This window comes from Hippocampus guttulatus, chromosome 7 (assembly GCF_054856545.1).
Source record: "Hippocampus guttulatus isolate MCC_2025c chromosome 7, RoL_Hgut_1.0, whole genome shotgun sequence".
Lineage (NCBI taxonomy): Eukaryota > Metazoa > Chordata > Actinopteri > Syngnathiformes > Syngnathidae > Hippocampus > Hippocampus guttulatus.
Window position 1 is genome coordinate 11,811,712 of NC_141267.1, and position 24,470 is coordinate 11,836,181.

General features: G+C 39.6%; 1 long non-coding RNA gene across 1 annotated transcript in view; it reads left to right on the forward strand.

Annotated features, from left to right (window-relative positions):
* LOC147202243 (uncharacterized) overlaps positions 1-24,470 on the forward strand; it is a 95,800-nt gene that overhangs the window by 28,125 nt on the left and 43,205 nt on the right. Inside the window, exon 2 of the long non-coding RNA XR_015101365.1 lies at positions 12,701-12,743. This is a non-coding gene — a long non-coding RNA (uncharacterized LOC147202243). The remainder of the gene's footprint in view (positions 1-12,700; positions 12,744-24,470) is intronic.

The following is a 24,470-nucleotide window of genomic DNA, read 5'->3' on the forward strand; positions in this document are numbered from 1 at the left end:
CTGTTTCAACATCTTGTTCTCATCTTCGAACATCTGGAGATGTCGTCATGCATAGAAAGCAGAAATTATTGTAACTAGCCATGCAACCATACGAACAACCAGTTGCTGGCATGGCAACTAAAATTGTATCATTATTTCATCTGTGTAAATTCAACTACTTGAGATCCCCACTGCTTACACTGACTGATATTTATTAATATATATATTATTTCTTTGTTTTTTACAATGGTGGTAATAGAATGTGTATGGCATGAAGGGAATAATGTTTTTACCGTTTTTCATGTAGCTTCAGATTCTACTTAGTTGGTGCATCAAGATCTGCATTTCCGAATGAGGTCATTTTTATTTTTTGTCCGACTCCCAACAAAGCAATTTCATGTAATATGTTCGCACAGGCTTTTAGCTGCGCGAATGAGGAGTGTTTCCGTGCTAAACACACTCGGAGCTCTCTCGGTCAGGATCCATCACTCGCCGACCTTCTTCTGACATTAAGTTTTTTGTCAATGCCACTGTCTCCAGTTTGTCTGCAGCCTGAAAGATTTGAGAGCCACTTTTTATTTGCATGCTTTTAACTCCGCCCAATCCAAGAAATGGAAATGCGTGTGTGCAAGCAATTAATGCAACCGCAAGGCCAAAAGTGGTGATTCGTCATGCACCGGTGATACATAATCATTATATGGAACGTGACGCTCATGAACTTGATTGGTTGATGATCAGGTTTCTATATAGGCCTGCCCGGAACTCCCACCTCAACATATTCCCTACAAGACCAAGATCCAAGAAAAATATCCAGTATTGCGCTGTAAGCATGGATTGTTATTGACTATTGCCAGTGAATCGAGTTAGTTGAATGCACATATGTTGAATGTAGATATATTGAAAGAATAGCATTTTCAAAACACAACAATCATTCACCCCTGTTAGTCATAGTGGGTAAATTCCCAGCAGATGGAAAAGCTACGGGTATAGATAATGCATCTTGTGTTCTCTTTTTTTTTGGGGGGGGGGGGGGGTTAACAGTGTAAGCCAGTATACAGGTAATTTATCACAGCTCTAATTTTAACTCCCAGGACTCTCTACCTCCTGTCTACTCTTGCCCTTAATGTGAAGGCATTTCAATAGCTGTGAAGCCCCTTAGGCTGACAAGCATGAGATTAGTATGAATGTATTACCCCCTTGGGTGCCATAGCCTGTAATAAGTTCCACATTAATCGTATCCGTCGGGGCAAATTTGTTTAGGCCTTAATTACATATCATTGAAATTGCTGTTGATTCTCAGAGATTTAAACTCAAAGTTAGAGCCAACCTTTATCTGGCGTCTTTGTTTTTGTTTGTTGGGTAAAATAGGTGTACTGTAAATACCGGGCATGTAGGCTTCTTAGACGATTGTGAGATGTGAGTTACTTCCTTTCGTCTTCCACTACTAAGTACTGTTCACCACGATATTGTCAATAAGCTTGCCAAAGAAATTATTTGGGAATATATTTATTTATTGATGTATTTTTTTGGATGGTAGCACGAGTGGGGTTCACCAAATATAATGTGTGATAAAAGTAACTGGGACAACATGCATTTTCTTTGATTGCACATCAATGTACTCTTCTTATTATGGCAGTGTAAATCCCAGACCACCGCACAATTCTTTTATCTCAATTCTCCTCTGAACCTCATTCACAAACGGGTATCAAAATCATTTTGGTATAGGAGTACACTTAAAAAGTGGATTTGTTGAACTGACTTCATTGAATTTAATCAAGTGGTTGCATAAGTAGATGCACCAGCAACTTAAAAATGGAACTGGATCCAGATGATTTTATTGTGGAAACAAAATAAAATCTAATGAATCAAAAATGGACTAAATTCAACAAATCTTTTTTTTTCCCAAGGTATCAATACCCAGGCATGTCACTATCCATAATCTGAATTTAAAATGTTGTGGGGAAAGTGGTATTTGGTAATAACATACTGAGATTACAAAGGTTTACCAGGTCATAGGTCGTATTCCTTTTTTTTTGTACAATATGTAATTCATGTTCATGAGTCAGTCCTTTATTGTTATTTTAGGTAGTTTTACATTTAAGTTGGATCTTTGAAAAACACACTATTTTCAAGATAAGAAGCATGTTTATCAAGCATATCCATGTATTTCTTCTTCCTATTTATAGCAAGTTATGATCACACAATCATTGTATCATGGATATTTTGACCTCATATTGTGAGTTATTTTGCCACATAGTGTATTGTACACTATATATTTTCTTTCCCATTAGTTACAGCTTGCTTACTGTGTTGTGGTTCACTCGCCTGACGTCCAGGCAGCATAAATTCAGTTCCCTACTCGGCAGGGGGGCAAATGCAACAGTCTCTTTCGGTGTCCTGTGATTGACATGCATGCATTCGACATCAGATAGAAAATGAGTGGATGGCTGCAGAGCAGAGTGGATCCGTTGCAATTTACATTTTTCTTTTTTGTTCTTGTCACTATCATAACGCATTTTGAATTTTTGATACAGCATTGGGGGTATTTGTGTTGTTGTCGTTCTCTGATAAAGAACGAGTATGTGCACTTTATGGCCTTTCTTTGGCTTTTTTTTTTCAGTGTTTCTGTATTTTCTCCCATGCATTATCAACACGGCATATTTAAACAGTAATGAAAAGGTGTTTTATTACATTGTGGTTTTAACACTGTGCTCCTTGTTAGCCCTCACCAGAGACCATCATTTTCCTGATGAAGGCTTGATTTCCAGAGTCTTTGTTTTCTTTTATTCTCCCCTTCCTTCACTTGCCCAAATATGTGACGACCTCCAGTGGTTTAGCACAACCACTAATCCAGATCAAATGAAATTCAAAATGTCCAACTTGGACGTATTTACAGTTTTTCTAAAGTCACGAGTGGCCCATTTCACTGAACAATTCTGCGGCCACATCCAGGCACCATTAAATATACGTAATAATCTTTGTTGCAAATGAATTACTTGACTACTTGTCGTTTCATTAAAATAACTTGATAACGGTATGGGTTACTTGATTAAAATGTAAAGGTCAATCACATTAAGTAAATATATTACAGGTCTAGTTGGCTGTTATAAATTATGTATTGTAATTTGATAAACTGCTCTTCACTCTCATTAGGACGTCTCTCTCCAGACTTTGTATAATCTGATATTCTTCACAAAGTGAATAATTAAAGGTGTTTGTACTATAGAGCGCTCTTTGAACTTGTCTCTGTGGAACACATAATTGTCAATCAGTTCTATTGTCAGTGGAAACTAAGGCAAAATAAATAGACACGCACCGGCTACGAATACTGCAGAACACCTGTCAACATTTATTGCACCAGAAACTCATGGGAAAAATACCTTTTGATGCCTACTTTTGTCAGGTCTGCTCTCTCGGTATCCTGCTCTCCTACGTGTGTGTGTGTGTGTGTGTATGTGTGTGTGTGTGTGTGCGTGTTATTGTAAGACATTTTAGGTGTGGTGTTCCAGAATCACTCAGCATCTGTTGCCAAAGTCAATCAATTGCCTTTTTAAAACCAGCCTCAAACTCCACCATGCTGCCAGATTGTGAAAGCTCATTCGATGACTCTGTAGACTCAAAATATTTTGCTTCACTGAAAAAAAAATGGTGTGTGTTACTTATTCAGTTTTACTTCATCAAGTGGTTGCACGAAATGAAATAATCTGCATCCAGATACATTTTTTTTAAGTTAACTATTCATCTACCGGTACTTAAAAAGTGCATGTAAATCCAGATGATTCTATTGCAAAATACAATTGACAAAATTCAACACAGCATTTTTTTTTCAGTGTTGAGTCCTTTTTGAATTTTTAGCCCGATGCGGTTTTTTTTTTTTTTTTTTTTGCTCCTTGTTCCCAGCCTGTCAGTCCATGTTCCCTGCACACATGCTCGCCTCCAGCAACATGTCGCCGACTCAAAATGTAGTTACTGACCAGCATCCTTATTCCTGCAACCACGACCTCTTCCACAGTTTGTCGTGCAATAAATACTCACTCGCTTCTGCACTTTAGACACGGAAGCGCAACACCTTTGATATAACAAAAACCAAATGAATTGCATATATGTGTTTCAATAAATAGGTACAAGTGTTATAAATTATGGTGCCTTGGTGCATTTCCACATTCACAGGCTGAGTTGGAGCTAAATTGCACGTTCACGTTAAAAGACTGGGTGCGCTGTTTTAAAAGTGTCGCAAAGTGATCTATTTAGAAGGTTTTGCGCTTTCGGTAGCTCCGATGGTTTCCAACACAGAATGTTTCAGACAGCACGGCGAGCGCAAAACGAAATTTGAAGTGATAGATTCGGATGTGTTTGTGGAACAGGCTAATGAATAAATCACTGAGTTACAGAAAGTCACAAGAGTCAAGCAATTTTCTTAACGACGAGTACCATCAATCCATCCATTCTCTTCCGCTAATCCAAGGTCGGGTCGCGGGTGGCAGTAATTTCAGATATGAAATTCAGACTTCCCAGCAATTCCTCCTGTGGGATTCCGTGGCGTTCCCAAGACCTAGTGTGTCAATGAGTTCATTTTGGGGCCAGTGAACAGTTTTTGAACAGCAGTTCATTTTTGTTCAAGAGTGCCGGCTTTTTTTTTTGTTAGACTACAAGGAGAAAACCCGGCTAAACTCACAAACGAGCGCATTGGGAGTAAAAGGCCATTTTTTGACAACCAAGAGATGAGCAGCGCATACATCGTCAAAATGCAATGCTTGCTTGGAGGGGAGTATGAAAAAAAATCACAATGGTGCACAGTAGCACTATGACCAGTCCCATTCCCTGTTTTGGCAAATGATACGGTATCGTCCTATCATGTTCGAGAATTTTATGAGAAGGTCAGAGTAGAAAAAACATCTGATATTTTTGAATACGATTTGCCTGCCCGGACTTCAAATGCGGATTTCAATTACATCAACAGGGAACCTGAAACGCCACATTGATTTAAAGCACCCTGCTAGCCTTTTGAGCTACGTGCAGTTCACTAAAAATAAAAGAGAAAGTCAAAACAGCTCATTTCCTACGCAACACACATTAACGGACTTCAGTAGCGGCTCCGTTGTCATCTCCCAGCCACAGCTGGAAGCTAGATAGTTATTTATCTCTGCCTGGTACCTATAGCAGATTATACAGTGTTTGTGTTCAGGATTACAGTCTGGTTTTTGTTTTAATTCATTAAAAAAAAGGCGATTCAAGCAATGATTTTCTTTCTCTCCTTTTTTTTTCAGTTTGCAATGTGATGGCTGCAACTGGATAGTTGTGTGGACTGAATGAGTGCCAACAATGAGCAAATGCCAGTATGCTAGAGGGGAGCAGCTCGCTGCAACACATATTAAATAGAACTCTGAACTAGTTCATTTTTGGAATGATGAACTTTAGTTCAGAAAGTTTCAATTGTGAGCCATAAACTGAACTAGTTCATTTTTTAAGATTTGTGAGCTGAAGTTTGAACTAATTCACGTAGAAGATGAACTTTCCCAATACTGGTAATGGCCATGCAGTAAATCATGGAATGTCATTAAAAATCCCACAGATAGTGTGCACATGTCTGTCGGAACAATGTTCAGTGTTTTGATGTGATTTTCACATCGGCGTCGTGTTTAGTTTCAAAATGAATGCCAGCTATTGCCTTGTTATTCATATTACAGAATCATCAATCAATTTTGTAGGTCAACATGAATGGGGATTGCTTTGATGGCATTGTCATCGGTACATAAAATGATTTTAGAAAGAAAAATACAATTTGGGCAATGGTTTTGTCACTCGAAGACCTAAAATCTAGCTAATTACACTTTGGATAGCTGCTCTACACAATGTTTATATTGGCTGATAGCTTTTAGCCTGTGCGGAACCCTGCAACAGATGGCCCTTAACAAAACAAAGCAGCCCGCTTGCTAAGCTGTCAGCTGTAACCTTTCCACGGCATCTTCCTGTCATATGTTTTTACTTTTTTTTTTTTTTAACAGTACAACATACAGTAATTAATTTACTTAAGATGTGTCCTTTCTCCCAAAGAAGGACATTTCAACTTTGAGTGTTTTCCAAAGATGATAATATACAGGTCAAGTCATTTTTGGTTTGGACTGCTGAACAATCGGACGGATTTATCAGAGCACTCGGCGCAAACTTGGCTATTAAAACATACGTGAAGCCAAGACTATTACACAATGTAATCAGCCATGAAACTATGTCATCACCGTCAAGTTCAATGCGGTTATGCTCTAAAGATCAATTGATACACTTGGTTGGTTTTGCTCAGCTTTTTCAACCCATTTTTTTCCTTACCTGAGCCATGATTTCCTCTTCATAAAGGTGTGTATCCTGTCATAGCAAATTAAGCCTGTGGATAAAGTTTTCACCAAAGCATTTCCTGTCATTGAATTTCCTGCTTCTATATCAGTGTGTTGACTCAAAACAATAAGTGTGATCAAAATAATGAAGGTTGAAAAACCTTTGCTTATAATATATAACTTTAAATAGCAGGACAACACAACTATGAAAAACTCAATTTAACTTGTGAATTGAAAGAATAAATAAACATCTTTTGAAACAAGGTGCTTAGTAGGGCTGGGCGACTCATGATGTACAATTTTCATATCACTCTGTCCATAATTATTACCATTTTTTACTTATTTGAAATAGGAAAATTAATTCAACTGATTGAAGATCAAATGAAAACCAAATAAATCGATTCCAGAAATAAAATGTCATAAAACACAACGATCAAGGGAAAAATACACATTCAAAATATGTGCCCCAAATTTCCTCTTCGGTACTTGTAACTGTGGAAAAAAAACATGAGGTTTGTCCCAGAAGGATTAAAGATCGCTATCTATAAGACATAGTGATTAAACTTCTCTGTAAAAATAAATAAATAGATAAATAAATAAAAAATCAAGGTTGTGGTAATTTGACAAATAAGGCCTCATCTTGCCATATAAGATTAATTCCCACGTCCCGTTGCTTTTCCCTGTAGACGTTTCAGTGCGAAAGCTCAAGGTCATAAAGGGACTCAGCTACATCGAGGAGAACAAAAAGTATCATGCCTGCACTGCCTTAGCTGTCCCTTTCAACTAACTTTTATAGAACCTGAAAGTAGGTCTTCAACAAAGTTGTATCATTTAAACTCAAATTGACTGAGCAGAGTTGAGAAGCTCTCCATTCTCGCAGCTTACTACCATCGAAATTACCATAATGTTGTGCAATTTACTTTTTGAACAGTTGATTTGACACATTATGACGCAGTACATATTCTACACGATTGCAAGCTATAACCACAATAATAAGCAGCTGGTTAAAGTATAATCTTTCTTACAGAATCAAATCAAAAATGATGATTATTATCCTTACAAATGTGTAATATTTGATACGGTCCTTTGGTTCATACAGTTTTTCGGTGTTGGATTTAATTTGTTAGGTTGTGAAAGTAGTCATACTTTTGTGGATCTTGGAGCCATTTCCACGACGGCAGAGCAGGATCACGCATAAACAAAAAATCAACATCGCAAGAAAATGCATTGGAGTTGAAGAATCATGACAGACAAAGAAAATGTTCGCCAAATGGGGAAACGGGTGCCTGTGGTGTACATCTATTACAATATGGTCTCATTACAAGAATACGTACGGTACGCATCAAAAAGGGACAACTTTAGCAGATGGATGCGGCTAAATTTCACATCACAAAATCTCATTTAATTTCATTTGAAATTGTGTCCTTTTCTGTTACGATGACTGCCATTGGTTCAGTATATCTTAGTGACACTACGGTCTTTACTTGGCTAGAGAAGAGCTCTCCTCTCAGTGGGGAGGAAAGTAAACACTCTATGCCAGATGATGAAAACGGTGTTCTTCTACACTAATTGGACAATTGAGACGAGGAGGCTGTTGCACACGTGTCTACAATTAGGGCTTATTTAAATGTGACTCGATGGTATCTGCACCTCGCATTAATGTGTGAACAAAAGAAAATATTCCAAAGTCATAGTCAATACATGTATGATGTACATCCTAATCATTTTTAAAATATCACAAAGCAATGTATAGCAATAATTTAACCCAGAGACTTGAAAAAAAAATCTTGCTTGAACGAATAAAATAAACGAGCACAGAACCTCCATTTTCTGAAAGAATAACTGATTCATAGCAGCACTGGGAGGTAGGAATCCTCCAAATATCATAATGGGATGGGATATTGATCACCCCCCCAATAAATTAATAAATAAATACATAGTCTAAGGAGCATACTATTAACTTTCGATTAATAGTGGGAAGATTTGCTCATTCAGCAGTTTGCATTATGTACGATTTAGAACCACACTTCAGCTTACCTGAGCAGCTTCTCATGTAGCTAAAAACGGTAAGTGCATGATTAAAAAGTCAGTCAGTCTTCCCTCAAGTGTCTCCAGTTGCACTCAAAATGCACTTCCTAAATAGAACCTGTAGAAGCAGGAACACATCACTCAAATTATGGACACAGGATCCGTGAACATTTTCGAGTTCATTTTAAATGGTCTCATGCCACCTTACCTTTCTGAGCTCCTCCACCTCTACGTAGCTTCTGGGTGCCGCAGGCCAGTGAGCCAAATGCTACTGGAGGTAACGAGGACTTAGCTGAGCCTCAAAAGGGATCAAGCTCTTCCCGTTGCGAGTTCCTCCCTTCGGAATGGCCGCCCGTTAAACGATAGGCAAGCACCTTCACTGTTGATTTTTCAAACTCATCTTGAAACACATTTGTATTCTTTGGCTTTCTCAGTATGTGACTCAGCATTGTTTTAGTGCTTTATTGGGTTAACTGTTTTTACGTTATAAATTTGTTCTTTGAACTCTCATTTTTACGATGAAAAGCGCAGCACTGCCCCGCTCGTTGCTTGAGAGCTCGACAAATAAAGTTCAGTTGATTGAAAAACATTGCGCACCACGTAGCTCTACACCACACTGCAAACTATGAACACATTAATAAGCATGTCAAATTAATAAACATATCCAACACACCGTTTACACTCCCAGTGTCAACAATTTCAGAAGTACGTCATATCAGTTTGGCATTTGCACACAAACTATGTCGCATCTGTCTCACATTTTACTCGGGAAGCCTCGAGCAAGTTTTCAAACTGATAGTTTATGTAACTAGTCTTTCCTGGCATGTATTTTTGTGTTTTCATCCATGTTCGATTCGGTCCAGGCTGTCTGGAAGAGACAGTGTGATTTTGAACATAGGCCAGATGGCTCACTGTAACTCTCTGAAAGCGCATCAGGAAGCGGCATTGCTGTGGAAGTCAAAAGTCTCCTCCGGGAGGAGATGGAAGAGAGCAAGCAAAACTCTGCTCTTCCGAGAGGCATACGTAAATATGTCAGCATGGTGATGTGTGAGTCCTGACCTTTTTAATGGTAGACAACATGAAAGGCACACACTGGCATTTGGTAAACATTGTTCTTCACAAAAGATGACATGGGGCAGATCAGTGCGTGCTCACGTAACTAAAGCATGAATATCATATCGGCATGAGATGTTACGTATATCACCAACTTCATGTTGCACAGTATTTTCTTAGAATACACTTTTATATGTGCTAAGGTTTTGACGGGGTGCCGCGCTTGGAAATTGTTTTGAACAGGTTTTCTGAAAACACAATTCAAAAGCACCTATAAAAAGTTAGGCTCAGAAGTATATGGACAATGATGTTCACGTGTTGGGTATTGTACCGGTGAATCTCTGAATGTGGAGCTGCTCTGCATAAAATGCTGAATGATAAATGCCAGAATTTTGTGAAACATCTTAAAGCCCAAAGCCCATACTCCAGTCCACACGCAACAGGTTTTTGCTTAAGATCTATTATGGTAATGTAAAGGGTTGTGACTTCTGGCCTGAATAAATGAACAGCTGATACTGCATTTGAAATTGTCTGTGGTCTACCGAATTGACGACAGCCGGTGTAGATATTCTCTGTACTTTACTGCACCTGGTTCACCTTCAATCGTTACAGTTATCCTCCTTTGTTTCATTTGATGTTTGCATTGTGGCGCCGGTGCCTCGTTTTAAATCCTGCAAAGGACTTGGTGCTACTTTCTTGTTGGATAATGTTTCATCCTTCTTGTCCAGACAAAGGTCACACTCCCCGTATTCCAGTCTGCAGCATATCGCGTTACATTCTTACCGTCTCTGTGAAAGCAAACGTGCTAATGAGAGAATTCCCACAGATGGACGCTCATTGTTCAAATGCTGAAGCACATCACAGGAAGCCTTGCATCAACTGGGATTTGTCATTTGGAATTATTAGAGTGGCAAACAATCAGAGCAAACAACGGTTGGCAGTTGTTTTGTGCCCCCTGATTTACCTATTAACTGAACCATTAATAAGTGAAACCTGAAACGACTAGAAGAACATTGGTCATTATTGCTACTGACACGTTGACGACCCGAACAAACCTTTGATCCAACTCCTTTGTGCTGTAAATTGTGTTGTGTTGTGGTATGCCGGAGAAGGACTTGAGGTTCATCCCCTTGTTTACTTCCCTTCAGGTTAATGATGTAGTTGTGCAAGGGAATATGTTGGGTCTTTTTATCCCTTTTATTCATCTTTTATTTGCTTTGCTTTCTTTCTCTTTAAAGGCAGCTAGCGCACAACACTGTCGCCGTGCTGAAAGGAAAGCTGAAGCCACGTGGTTTATTTATGGATTCACAGTGCCTTGTTTTGTCCAGGCCTAGCTATGGGCATTCTAGCCACCAGTGAATTTATGCCTTGCTCCTTAAAAATGATTACATACCCCGGGCATTCTTGTGGGAGGAGTATGTTTACGGTGAGCTGCTCTACTCCCATTGTGACCCCTCCTCATGGCCTAGTATGTAACATACCATTACCAACTACATGTGCTTCTCTGTGTACCTCCAGTATATCCTTCCTTGTCAATGAAAATATTTCACTTTGTCATTTTGTCCCACGAAGGTGACACGGCCATCTTATGGAAGTCCTTCAAAAGATGGTGAGAAAAGAGCGTGTTTTGTAGTCCCATCACGTGACTGCTCTTTCAGGACTGATGTTAGCCACTGACAGTTGCAATGGAATTTAAAAGTAGCATGCTGTCACGTTGCTGTCAATATAAAGGGCATGGGTACGAGGCGTTTAGCTCAGAATGGCTGGAAGGATAATTTCGCCACAAAGTCTCCTTCAGTGGAGATGTTGGAGCTGGGTAGTGTTGCTAATTTCTTCTGTGACACTTGAGGCATGTTCATATCATGTTATCTTTCCAAACATCCCAGGTTGGAAAGCATTCAGGGATTTCCTCTGATTTAGGTAATGATCAATCAATCAATCAATCAATGTTATTCTAGTTCATGAAAACTAGTACGGAAACTAAATTGAAAAAAAAAACGGTTTCTTTAACGAAATAAAATAAACACAAATATCCTTGTAAAAAAAGGAAACTAACAAAGTACATCTTTGGGTTATCAGTCTGTCATTATTTCAGGCTTGTCGTCCGTTGCCAGCAATGTTGGGAGTCGGTATCAATACAGCAGAGGGACGGGCATCTCGTTGCCAAGATGGCTGTATTTATGGCACTCGATCCCTAGTCTTATGAGACACCCTTCAAGATTTTTCTTTTCGCTCTCCAGTACTCCTACAGTACACAGCCATGCACCGCAACACATGCAAAATTCCGCATTTCTATCTCAGGCAGCCAGCCTCGTCCCTCACGTGTGCACACTCCAACTTCAAATGAGTGATGAATAATCGGTTTTAAGGCAAACTCGGATAGTTACACTGATTCCCTGTGACATTTTCGATAATTTCATTAGTCAAATGTGACAATACTATGGATAAATCTATTGGCGGCTTCAAAAATAAACTGGGTCACATTATATGCCGCAGGGGTCAAATTGCGGGGAAAAAAGTAGTGTCTCAGAGTCCAAAAAGTACGGGAATCGATTATTAATATAATCGGTAGTTACATTATTGCTTTAAATGATAGAACATGTATACAAATTGTGGCGCCACAGTTAATTTACTTTTCTGAAATTTCCCTCTTGTATACAAAGTCCTTTTGCGCACATTGCCTTACCGTCAAGAGACGACTGCAAACTCATCTGACACTCAGGCTGCAATTTAATGTGAAAGTGTAATAGAGAGTTGAGGAGAGCGTGCTCTCACGTCTAAAATGAATTCCCATCAGATTTTAGTGTTTTTGGAGAGTATTGTTATGGGTTGTCGAGGCACCGGTGCTTTTCTCCGGAGAGTGGCATCTAACATATTGGCCTGTCGTCCTTGGTGATGATGAAGCCAATATTTTATGGGAGTTGTGCTCCGAGTGAAACTGAGAGTGCAAAGTGGGAAATGGTGGGGGTGCGGGGTCAAAATGATGGGCCTTTTTATTCCCTGCTGCCAATTTCACCTTTGATAGGGGCATTTGGCTCCTCATGTTATCACAGAGAGCAAAATAGAGTTTCTATGTCACAGCACAAGTGTGAATCCCAAATCCTCACTGTCCGTAAAAACAGTTTATACAGTGACACCACTGTGGATATTTACAGCAAAGTGGACAATAAGTAGAGTTGATGTGCAGTTGTGTAGTGTTGTGAATGACTTTTTGGAGGGGGAAAAAAAAGCATTTTGATTTTGATTCCAGGGCAAACCATTTTTTTGATATTATGATGCATTCTAAAAATACATTATTGTGTTTATCTTAGGGGCTGTGGAGCGCCATCACTGAAGCCGACGTGATATATACAGGTAACTCAAAAATGTACCTGCACCATGACATCTGTGCCCTGCTTAAATCCACAATAGTGCAAAATTTGGCCACTGACAGCAGTGAGAGGATTTCAGTGTGAAACTAATTTCCAAATATTCATTCAAATCAATGAGGCAAAAAGATCTTAGTTTGTACTGTTCAGAGTGAACCTAAAATTATATCAGTTATCTAATTGTTCATTTTGTGCCTCTTGGACAAATACGGCAATGCATCTGTGGGGTTTTTTCTTTTTTTTTTTTTGTCCCCCTTTTAATTTGTTAGCCTGCAAAATTCTCATTGTTGTGTCGTGATTTTGGATGGATGGATAAAATACAAACATGTCAGGGTTAGTTTGCAAATCAAGAGTTCACTCATAAGTGCTTAATTGTTGAATGTGATGTGGCTCAGCTCCACAGTCTGTCACAAAATGGAGCGGAGTCGCCATTCTATTATTCCGGACATGTCCTAATCTCATTAGACCAGTTGCTTTGTAGATTATATTTGCATTTGTTCTTGAATGGTTTTACGAAGCAAAACTATCACGCCATGCTTTCAAGTGTTGTGGGCTTTTGCTATACTAGGAATGCATAAAATTGGCAGTAGAGCGAGCCAGTTTATTGTTTAAAAGAATTGGATGCGTACTTAGCGTAAACAAATTAATTTGGGTTCTGTTTTATTTTTGCAGCCATTTGCATTTTCTTTCCCAGATTTAGTGTTCACATTTAAAACTTATAGAGAGAAGCTAATGGCTTGAGCTATCTTTTAATTAGATTTTTTATTGTTTTGCATTCCGCTGTGGCTCAAATTATGATGAGATAGAAGGGTGTGGGGGTTGAGGTGGGGGTGGAGAAATTACATTTTCATGCCAGAAACCGAAGTAGTGTATGTATATCGGGGAAAAGTAACATCCTAAATGAGGTGAATATGAACAGCTCTTCAAACTGCTTGTTCTCATACAGTCATGTAAATACATAACATCATTTTTTTAGGAGACACATAATTGGTCAGCGCATTTGTGTTTTGCCCGTCTCCGTTTGTTACATTGACAGCGCTGCCTTGAAAGTGTGCAATATGGATTCATTTTAGACTTCTTTCTGGCTGTCAATTTTTGTTGTATATCTGCCACATTAAATACTTCCGTAGTGACACCTCTGAGATTACATCTCTTCACACATTTTTGGTTTGTTTAGGCACAGTAGGGGGGCTGTGATGGATTGAAACTTTTGAAGAAGAAAAGCTCCTCTCTCTGGACATGAAAAAGAATGAATGTGGTACTCGACTTGAATATGGCACACATTCAATATTTTGTGGAGCGAGTGTTTTTCATCATGCCGTAAAATCATCACATACATTCTTCTCTTCATAAAACTTGCCCGATAGCAAGCATTAAAATGATATTAAATTTAGGGCTTTGGAGTGTTCATGTTTGAAATTACTCAGCTAGTACTTGAAGTTGAGTTTTCATCATTGAGGTTAGGCTCAACTAATCTCCTCGGAACCCTTGGAAAATACAGATATACTGTGTAATAAACATACAGTACCTTTAATACATGTACAATACGACTAAAAATGCTGCTGTTTCTAAAAAGTAGCAACCACCAACGGCGGCTTAATTTCTTACCATTTCTTTGGGATATGTTGTCCGTAAGGCTAGTGATACATTTTGTTCCAACAACCAGAGTTAAAAGAACTCTGGGAGAGATCTGTTGATGATGGATAGAGAACCTCAGGGAGAAATTAGAGTTACATGTTTCTGGCCAGGCACAGAAGAAGCTATGGTGCGTGACTGGGCCCACTGGTGATGTGAGAGGTTTGGATCAATCTGTACGTGGAAGAAGTCCCATGATGTCTATCTATCAGGACCCGGGGCATTGAAAAAGAAACAAAAAGCGTGTCACAATCAACTTAGAGTGCATGACTCTAAAACCAACAACCACAAACGCAAACATATAAATCAACCTTGAGCTGCATCCGAGTTCCCAACCTGGCCTAGACAAAACTGAAACAGAGTGTAAGGTGGAAGAGGTAGCAGTGGAAGGCTCGCAGACATGCAGCAGAGGAGCAGAGAGTCAGAACGGGTTCTGCCTTGTTGATCCAGTATGACATTGATAGACAGCAGCTGAAGGAAAGCTGCTAACCATGTTTGGCGTGCTGGTTTTTAAAGGACGTACGTGACTGTCGATCCAAAGTTGACTGAGCACGGATTCAGCAGACAATCGCCCCGAGTGGTTTTGCCAAAGAGATGTGAGGAGGGAAACTTCCACATGCACGACGAGTCGCTTGGCTTTCCCTCTTTTCCACTGATGTAATTCTCTTCTTGAACCAACCATTATGCCACTTCTATTTTTACATGTTAGGATATATGGCAGGACTCGTAGCTCTAGCTAAGGAAGTCAGCATGTCTAAACTTTGAGACAAAATGTCAACATTCCCTGTTTCATAAACTCATACAGATTTTCTATGAAGAGAACATCTGTTCCATAAACATTACATTGTTAGGCAATGTCGATTAATTCTGTTAAAAAGTTGGTTTTCCTACGCCACATGTTGTTGTTGTTTATCACCTCACTGCTGCTCTTGTAATACATTTGGCTTTCTATATTTCTTCCAACTCTGGAAGTATAAAATTTCTGGACTTCTGACAATAACTCAGTCTTACAATGCCTTTGCAGTTGTGCTGCTACTGTAGTGTTTGCTCAGATAGACTCTCCGTGTTACCCAGACTTCCAACTAACCATCCCAGCTCTCTTCGGGCAGCAGGCGGGGGACACCCTGAACCGGTTGCCAGCCAATAGCAGGGCACACAGAGATGAACAACCATCCGCGCTCACACTCACCCCTTGGGACAATTTTGAGTGTTCAATCAGCCTGCCATGCATGTTTTTGGAATGTGGGAGGGAACCAGAGTACCCGGAGAAAACCCACACAGGCCCGGGGATAACATGCAAACTCCACACAGGAAGGCCGGAGCCGAGATCGAACCCACGACCTCTGCACTTTGAGGTCGACACGCTAACCACTGGCCCACCGGGTCACCCGCAAAAAACATTCCCATGAAAAAAAAGAAATAAAACTTTAAATTTTCTGCTTGCTTCACAGCGTAAGAAAGTGTTTGCTGACTTAACATTGTGAACAAAAACAATATTGAATTTCCTTAAATATCAGGCTACAGTAAATCTGTGGTTAAGATCTGTCATTTGACTCTCTTTATGGGGTTCAGCAGCAGCTATATTTCCAAGCAAATCATCATCACGCCAATTACAAAAAAAAGAAGGGAAAAACTAAGAGCTCTTGACAAATGAATCATAAATTGAGACTGAGGGCCAGCAAAGTCATTGTGGTAAAGTTTTTACACTTTGTTGCCCCCGTCTTTCTCTTTGTGCTCCGTCTATTTGTCCTCTGCCAAGATAAAGATTATGTTTCAATTCTGTTTAAAAGATCGCCATCTTCCACACAATATTGCATTGTTCCTTTGGGCTGGGTGGGAGCGTTGGGATGTATAATTCATTTAAAGCAACTTACCGAATTGAGCAGACCTCGTCATAGTTTGTGCAACTGTTGTACACAAAGGAATACAAAAGACCATCAGTGGGGATGGGGTGGGAAAGGTAATTGTGATATGATGATTCAGATATCATTTGTGTTTAATGTTAGCCACAAGTGTGCTTTTTTCCCCCCCTCTGTGATTGACTGGGAGTTGTTGTTTATGTGATGTGTTAGAAAATAGGACAAGTCATAAGCAAGACAAGAAGAAAATGATTTCTTGGAAAATAACCGATGGCTGGCAAAATGGGCAGTTACCGTTCGTCTCAATCGGCAGGCAGGCGATTATTTTGGATAGTTTGCATATTTCCTTTCTTTTTGGTCATCCTTCATCTAAACTTTTGAATGGCGCTTACACTGTGCGACTTTCCAGCGAACTGATGAGCATCAAAACAACCAAAATCAAACTGCCGTATGATGCTGTATTTAACAATGACATCAGTTGACGTTGGCTGAAGTCTTTCTTTTTCATCACAGAGTATTTCATTTCAATGCAGCACTTTCGTCAAAGTCTGTTGCTTTTAAAAGTTAACAATAAAACTGAAATCATTTCCAGAGGCCCGATATGACGATATCACATTTGTCACATCGCTTAATTGTCGCTCCATTCACGTACGCACACATTGCAAACATTTGTGTCGGCATTTACTAATACACACAAAATGCAAACAAATGTCTCACCATTCTCATACGCGATATCAACTTCCGCCTCTTGACATCAATGCATAATTTAAGCATCTGTAAGTTCAGTCACATCCACACATAATATAATTATCCGTCTGTCCATTGGTTAAGCATAATAGACATAATGCAGATGTCTGTCCATTCCCATGCACACAAAAGTACATCTGTCCATCGACAACCCATTTAATGGGCTTTTCAGTCCCGCAATTCATTCCTTTATACTTGCTTCCATTGCAGGAAAAGCAACATATACTGCGTATACTGTACTGTATGTGAAAAGACCTCCTCTCTATTTTCACCTCTCTCTGTTTGTAGATGGAGCTTTTCATATTTAATCAAAAGCTACTGTGCAGGGCTACTTCTGCAGATAACACTGCCTGCAGTGCCACTGTGTGCTCCGGGGACTTTTACAACGGCAAGCCAATTGGCAGATTGATGATTCTGAGCCATAGATGTCAATTTTGGGGTGGGAAAAAAGAAAAATACAGGCAGCCCACTAAGCAAACCACACTTTCTCATTTTCGCTGAGCCCTGAGTTGTTGAAGACTAATTAATTCAAGAGCAAAAGTCCCCATAGGCTACAATTAATGATAAACTTATTAGACTTGATCGTTGATGGCACCCATGAGGTCTGGTTCTTATGGTTCCCAAGCTTCTGGTGGTGTTACTGAGCCAGCTGTCACTTAAAGAAAAGAATAACGCGCGAGGGTGTACGTGTAAGTCAAGCTTTTGAATTCCATTTTTCAAGACACACAGTCAGCCTTAATGTAATCCCTCCCTCTAGTTCTATCGCTTGACATTTGACACGAGTGTGTTAAGTTGTTATCGGCACTGCTGAGTTGAGGGGATATAAATGTAACATGTAGACTAAGGGTGTGTGCGTGCTCTCTAACGAGTCTGTCAAACCTGAAGTCTCAAGAGAACGGACTTCCTCAATGCTGGCTTTCAGAGACTGTCAATGCTGAAAGAATAGTGGAGTGATTCAATGACCTCTTTTTTGTTTTGTTTTTGTTCAATTTTTCAGTCTGAGGCCATTAACAATTTAGCTGATACTTTTCACTGAGCACAGACACCCTACCCAGCCATACTGAATGGACTAAAAGCATTGTCTGTATGTTTGTGTAAAATAAAAACAAAGGGGGAAAAAAATCCATCCGCAATTATAATGTATGTAATATTAATTTGTATTCAGTTTTGAACAAGCCTGCCTTGCAAAGACAAAATAAAGTCATCAATTTCACAAGTCAAGACTTTGACCAAATAATATAATAATAATAATTATAAAAACTTTCAAAATTACCTCAGAATGTAAGTGTGTAGCACACGTTTTACATTTTAACAATAACAACAATTTGTGTCGATTGGAAAAATAAAAGTGTGCTGAATTTGGCACGTCAGGCTGATTGACCAAGGATAAAAATATTGCGTGTGCTCTTGCCTGGTTGCATCAACAACACTTGGGGAATCATGAGATGAGCTCACTCAGCAAAAGTCTTGCAAGATATGCTGAGGTCTCAGCAACTTTTGTCTCCCTGCAATATTATCATTGTGCTTTCATGAACAGGTCACAAAGTGTTTTACCGTATACAAGATAAGATAAGAAAACCTTTATTTATCTCACAATGGAGAAATTCACTTTTTTTTATATAATAACAAATGACTGACCTTTTGGCATGAAACATCCTCATGCAGAAGCACTTGAGTGAAAAAAGTGGTCAAACAGAAGGTCTTGCATTCAACTTTTTGCATGTTAATCCCTACAGTTGACATGCAACCACAGAGTCATCTGGTCTCAAAGCTGCAGCCGAGATCCCATTCATGTGTGCACTTGTACACATGTGACATCATCCCGACACTTAGTGAACCCCCTCCCACCCATCGCAAATCGCTTTGTTGGCCTTACCAGAAGCTTCGCCTTCACTTCCCACCGCCTTGCTTGCTGGCCGCTTGAGGGGGAATTACTATTTTCATTGCTGAATCCTGCCAAATTAGGAGTTTGACTATGTGTTGGAAAGAGGGATGTGGTTGCGGTGGATCACAGCGTTGCCAAAGTCTGTTAGGGCAATTTATTAGTTTGCTGTGCAATACGTGTGTCAGTGTGTGTGGGTGAAAGTGAGTTCCCACTCTTTGGCAGGCCTGCATACTCCGTGATTGAGGCACAGCTGCAGCACCAATTGTAATATGGCGTGATGATCGCCGTTCAATATGTTGCTCAAATTGATTCTCCAATTTTGTGTGTTATTTATTTATACGTGGGCTGCAAATTCAACGGGTGTATTTATTTAGTATCCAACCGAACCTGGATATCTTTCCAACTTTTTTTTAGCCATTTAATTATTTGTACGATTCATTTGCCACTTTATTGGAGAGTTTTTCTTGTTGTTGTTTTACAAAGATGTGAAATCACAATTCTTATGCAAATCCAAGCACGGTTACTTAACACATGATCAAGATGGCGCTGGCACGGGTCGCTGCTTCGGTTACGCGCCCCCTTCTATTGTCATTGGTCATGTCAAGTCATTGTTATGGTCTTGCCATTTTTATTCATTTTTGGCGACACTGTGCCACTTACTTACTCAAGAGAAGACTTTCTAATCATAAGGGAGTCGACGCTCAGACCATTTTCGCCAACACACACAAACCCACAAGGTTCAATAGCTGGCACGGCGGCTGCTGTATACAGAGCATAGAAACGAAGAGGGGGAAGTGAGCCGGCGTGCTAGTCAAGTTACTTCAGTGTGGATTTCGCTCCCATCGATCCATTTTGCTAATTTATGTTCTCTGCTAAACAAGCTGATTGAACTTCGTCGTCTCACAATGATCAACAAAACCTTTGCACGTTCTGCCTGGCTCAGCAACCAATATCATTATTCAATTTCCAAATTGTCAAACTTCATATAATCTTCATTAATTCTACAGCCAAGTGAGAAAGAAAAATGTTAAAAAGTTACCGTTTGCCATTGTTAGTGGATGGTATTTGATATTTTTATGTTTTATTCTCACTGGGTTGGAAAGCCATGTCAAAAGTTGGAGAAGTTTTAACTTTGCCTTGGCGAGAATTGACCACAAATTTCAGAGAGAATCAAAGCAGAGAAAAAAAATTGAGTTGTCATGACCCAAAACAATTGTTGTCTTCCTTGGCAATGGTTCTAAATTCCTGCATGGTAATCAGACAAGATGCTAGGCCCCTATCGCTGTCAAACACACCCCTCTCATCCCATGCACTTTTGCATCTGGATTAAGGTCGACTCCACGGGCAACATGCTCAAGTCACCAGGCATCAGACAGCAGTGACAATGGGTCGAGAGTTGAGTGGGAATAAAGGCCACAGCCTTACACAAACTGTATATAAACAAAAGCTGCATTATATACATTTCTTCTTCAACTCAACGCCTTTTGAACTCCCCTCCCCCTGCCCTTCCTTTATCACAGTACGGGCTACTGGGGTCAACACAAGGCACCTATGCATGTTTGCAAATGGTTGCAAATATTTTTGAGGTTTGTTTTCTTTTATCATAGTGTTTTACAGCAAGCTGAGGTGTTTTTTTTCCACACTCCACACTGTGCCCCCCCCCCCTCACCGAAGCATAGTTTGGAAAGTGCTTATTTTCCTTACAATACAATAGGATTTACTGTATTTGATGTGTGTGTGTGTGTGTGTGTGTGTGTATAAACATGTACTTGTTCATAAATATATGTTAATGACCCCCCCCCCCCCACCTCTCCTTGTAGTCAGCTGTGTGTCACGACTCAACTCTGATCACAGCTGTAACGGTGGAGCTCACTCATAAGCTTTACATACTGCCGCCACCTGCTCCGCTCGCGGCTCCCTTCAGCTTTCAGTCGCCAAAAACAGTTTCTCAGGGGACGCTGAGGCTGCAAAATGAAATCTGTTCGTTGTGTTTGGCTTGCAACAAAAAAATAAAAATCTGAACAGAACATGTACAGATATCATTTCCATCAGTCTGTAAGCACCTGCAGGTTCTTTTCATATTGGAAGCTTTTAATATGACCACAGAGAAAGGGAACACCTGTAAGTGTGTTCATCTGGTCCCAATAACCAGCTGCTTCCAAAAGCAACTCAGCAATCATGCAGTGTTGTAATGAGGGAGTTTAGGGGAAATGAGACACATGATTAATTCCCGTTTCTTGCAACTAGTTATTCTGGCCAAAATGCGCTGTCAACAAATAAAGAATTGGAAGTAAGGCCCCACCGGGGTTCACCAACCTCTTTCAAACTGAGAGCTACTTTTTACGTCAAGCCTACCAGTTTCATACACACTTTTGAAATAACAAAATCGCTCAAATCACCTTTAAGAATGTTTTATTATTAATAGTTAGTCATATTCATTTTATGTAAACAGACTGATCAGGTTGATGATTTCTCACAATGATTCGGAAATAAATAATATGCAAGAGTATGTTTCAATAAATCTCTGCTAATTTTTACATTTTTATGTATTCACTTCTGTTCCATTCACAAAAATCACAAGGTCTAATCAATGGTAAGCTGCGTTTCGAACTGGCCCCCGAGCTACTCATGTGGTCTTTGGGGGCTACCCGGCCGCGGGTATCACGTTGGTGATCCCTCGGCCACACTCAAGGATACATTTTTTTTAAAATACATTAAAAATGTCATCATGGATGAAAAGGAAATATTTTATATATTAGCAGAATTTTATTATATGAGCTAATGTTGTAGGAAAAACATTATTTGTTTAATTTTTTTATTTATTTTACCGAAACGTCACAATATGTCCTTGGCTCCTTTCCATGATTTTTGTATTATGTTATGTGAAAAACATTGTTCTCATGATTAGACTTTTTTTTGACAATTTGAAGTTCATTGCTTTTCATCTAAATGTTTGCCTCATTGTCATCACATAACAACTTTTTCCCATTATTAGAACTTTATTGTTGAAAGTGTATGACTTCATTTGCGAAACATTTTTATTCTCTTCAGTGTTGTGATTTCCCTTCTAGCAAGGAAGAGAAGTAATTCAACACAGTTTTCTTTGCCACATTTATAACAACAAAGAATCACACTTTCCTCGACAAAAGAACCCAACCTTATTTTATTTATTTATTTTTACATAGAAAGTTTTTCACATTTTCTCTGGTGCTTCTCTAACAATTGTCGAGCATAATTTACCCTTGGTGACAACAGTCTCATTCAAAAGTTTTGCCCCTCTCAGCGTCCATCCAAGCTTCACCCATCATCATATTAAGAAGCTTCTTTTCTTTCTTTCATGACATAGGTGAGATAACTCAACAACAGAAAGCTGTTCACCTTGTATATCTGTGCGTGTGCGCGTGCGTGTGCGTGTGCGTGTGCGTGTGCGTGTGTGTGTGTGTGTGTGTGTGTGTGTCTGCGCACGCAGTTTTCCCCTGCGAGGGCATATTGTGTGACCACCAGCCACTGTCAGGTTTTATGTTGCCCCAACAGTAACAATAAACATGGGATTTGATGGCTGGGTCCCTTACCCCCATAATTGATGAGTCCAATATTTACTCTGTTACCTGAGTGTTGTAAACATTTATTATTATTCCTTCCCTGTCGGCCGAGCGCAAGAGAAGAATAGTCCGGCCTGCGGGGAGCAGCTGTCATTTTGACTAATGACACAAATGAATAAAACCTCGTAATTACTTCAGGAAAAAAAAGTGCAATCCCTACCTTATCCTGGGTTAATATGCATTTTAAATTTGTTGTCATGTTTATTACATTTCAGGCCGCCTCCACCACCCCGCCTATGTGTAATACAATACAGACAGAGGCAAGTTCTCAAATATCAAATTTAATTTTCTATTCCCCATACAGGCTGCATAATCAGATTGGGACATTATTGTGTTTTTATTGACATTAGCATTGTTATTATTCTGAACTTTGTAAATATCAGGAGCTCAAGTTTGCTTGGCTGCTTTTTTTTTTTGTGATCCATTTATTTTGTTGTACAATAAAATGATATCTCATTATTAGAAGATGCTCTCTGTAGATGCAACGGTGCAGAATTATTTTAATGTAGAAAACCCACCTATCCAACCCCCATTTATAAATTAAATAGGCTTCCTGGAGTTTTATGTTGGTTATATTGTGACACCATACAGCAGGTGACATAGCAACCTGCTGTATGCTACACGAGCCTCGAAATAGGATATCAATGAGACACATCCGATGTGCTATTAGACAGAAAAGCATTGTGGCTTGGCCCGGGCTTTTAGATCTTCTTGTAGCGAGTGTAATTGGATAATTCTTCCATTGTGTGCATGTGTTTTCAAATCAGCACATTGCGGTTCGCGAGTCTCAGGAATAAGGCGGAGGCAGTGAAGGGAAGTGTAAAAGCTCTCAACCAAATCAGGTATTCCAGATGGAGGGATGGATTAATGGCAGAAAAAGAGAGAGAGAGAAGCAGTTTGTATGAGGAGAGAGTGCTGTGTGATGTACAGTAGGCTCTGCTTAGACAAGACGGCTCCTCTGTGCGATTAAGTGCACCAAAGGCAGACTACAGAGAACCATATGAAGAAGCTAAGGGGACCTTTATTTAATAAACAGGCTAATGTAGTACACACCATGTGCAAAAATAAATACATAAATAAAACAGTCTTGGGACACCTGGCCAATAAAGCTGTTGTTAATGAGGTCTGAGAAGACATTCGACAAGATTTTGGAGCATCGCCTTTGGAATTTTTAATTTATACTGAACTTGAGGGTAGAACCTGGCTCACCATTTCTGTTGTGGTATATGCCAAAAATGATTGCTGTAGCTCTCCCGCAGCAAATTCATGCAAGTGTTTCTTTCATGGCCTTTGCTTTGTACACTGGAGCACAGTTTTAAAACAAAAATGTCATTCAGAATCAGAAACATTCAATTTTGCTCAATCAATGAAATGACCGGTACTCAATGTCTGATTATTTGTCCCAGTTCAGTGATGCATTCATTTTTGTAATTTACAGTCCCTACCTGGGTTGACATTGACAAAAGCAGATACCACCTGGTCACCCAAAGTTCAATGCTTGTCATTTCGATACTAAGTGTGTGACCCATGGCTAGTCAAGCAGATTCCTCATTGAAACCTCATTGTAACATATGGCTAGTTATTCTGAAAATAAACACTCTATTGCTGTGTCTTGGGTCAAGACACCGCAATACTATACTTTGTACTCTGCAGTATCGATTGGAGGGTATTCCATTGACTGACACAAAGATAAATGTGAATTTCTGAAAATCGACACTATATACAAACACGATATAGATGAGGCTATATCGGTGAGTAAAGAGCTGTGCACCTGGGAAATTGTCATTATCTGTAGTGCAAACTATATGAAATAATAAAATTCCTGCCAACTTGATTCCATTTGAGAATCGAGCCTCTAAAGTACTTTGGGCATGACCAAAATCCCACAAAAAGGCACGTAGGAAGTCATACGTGTCCTATAGAGGCAGGCAGCTGATCATGTGCATTCGTTATGCTGCCCTGTTAATTAGCAGACTGAAGATGAG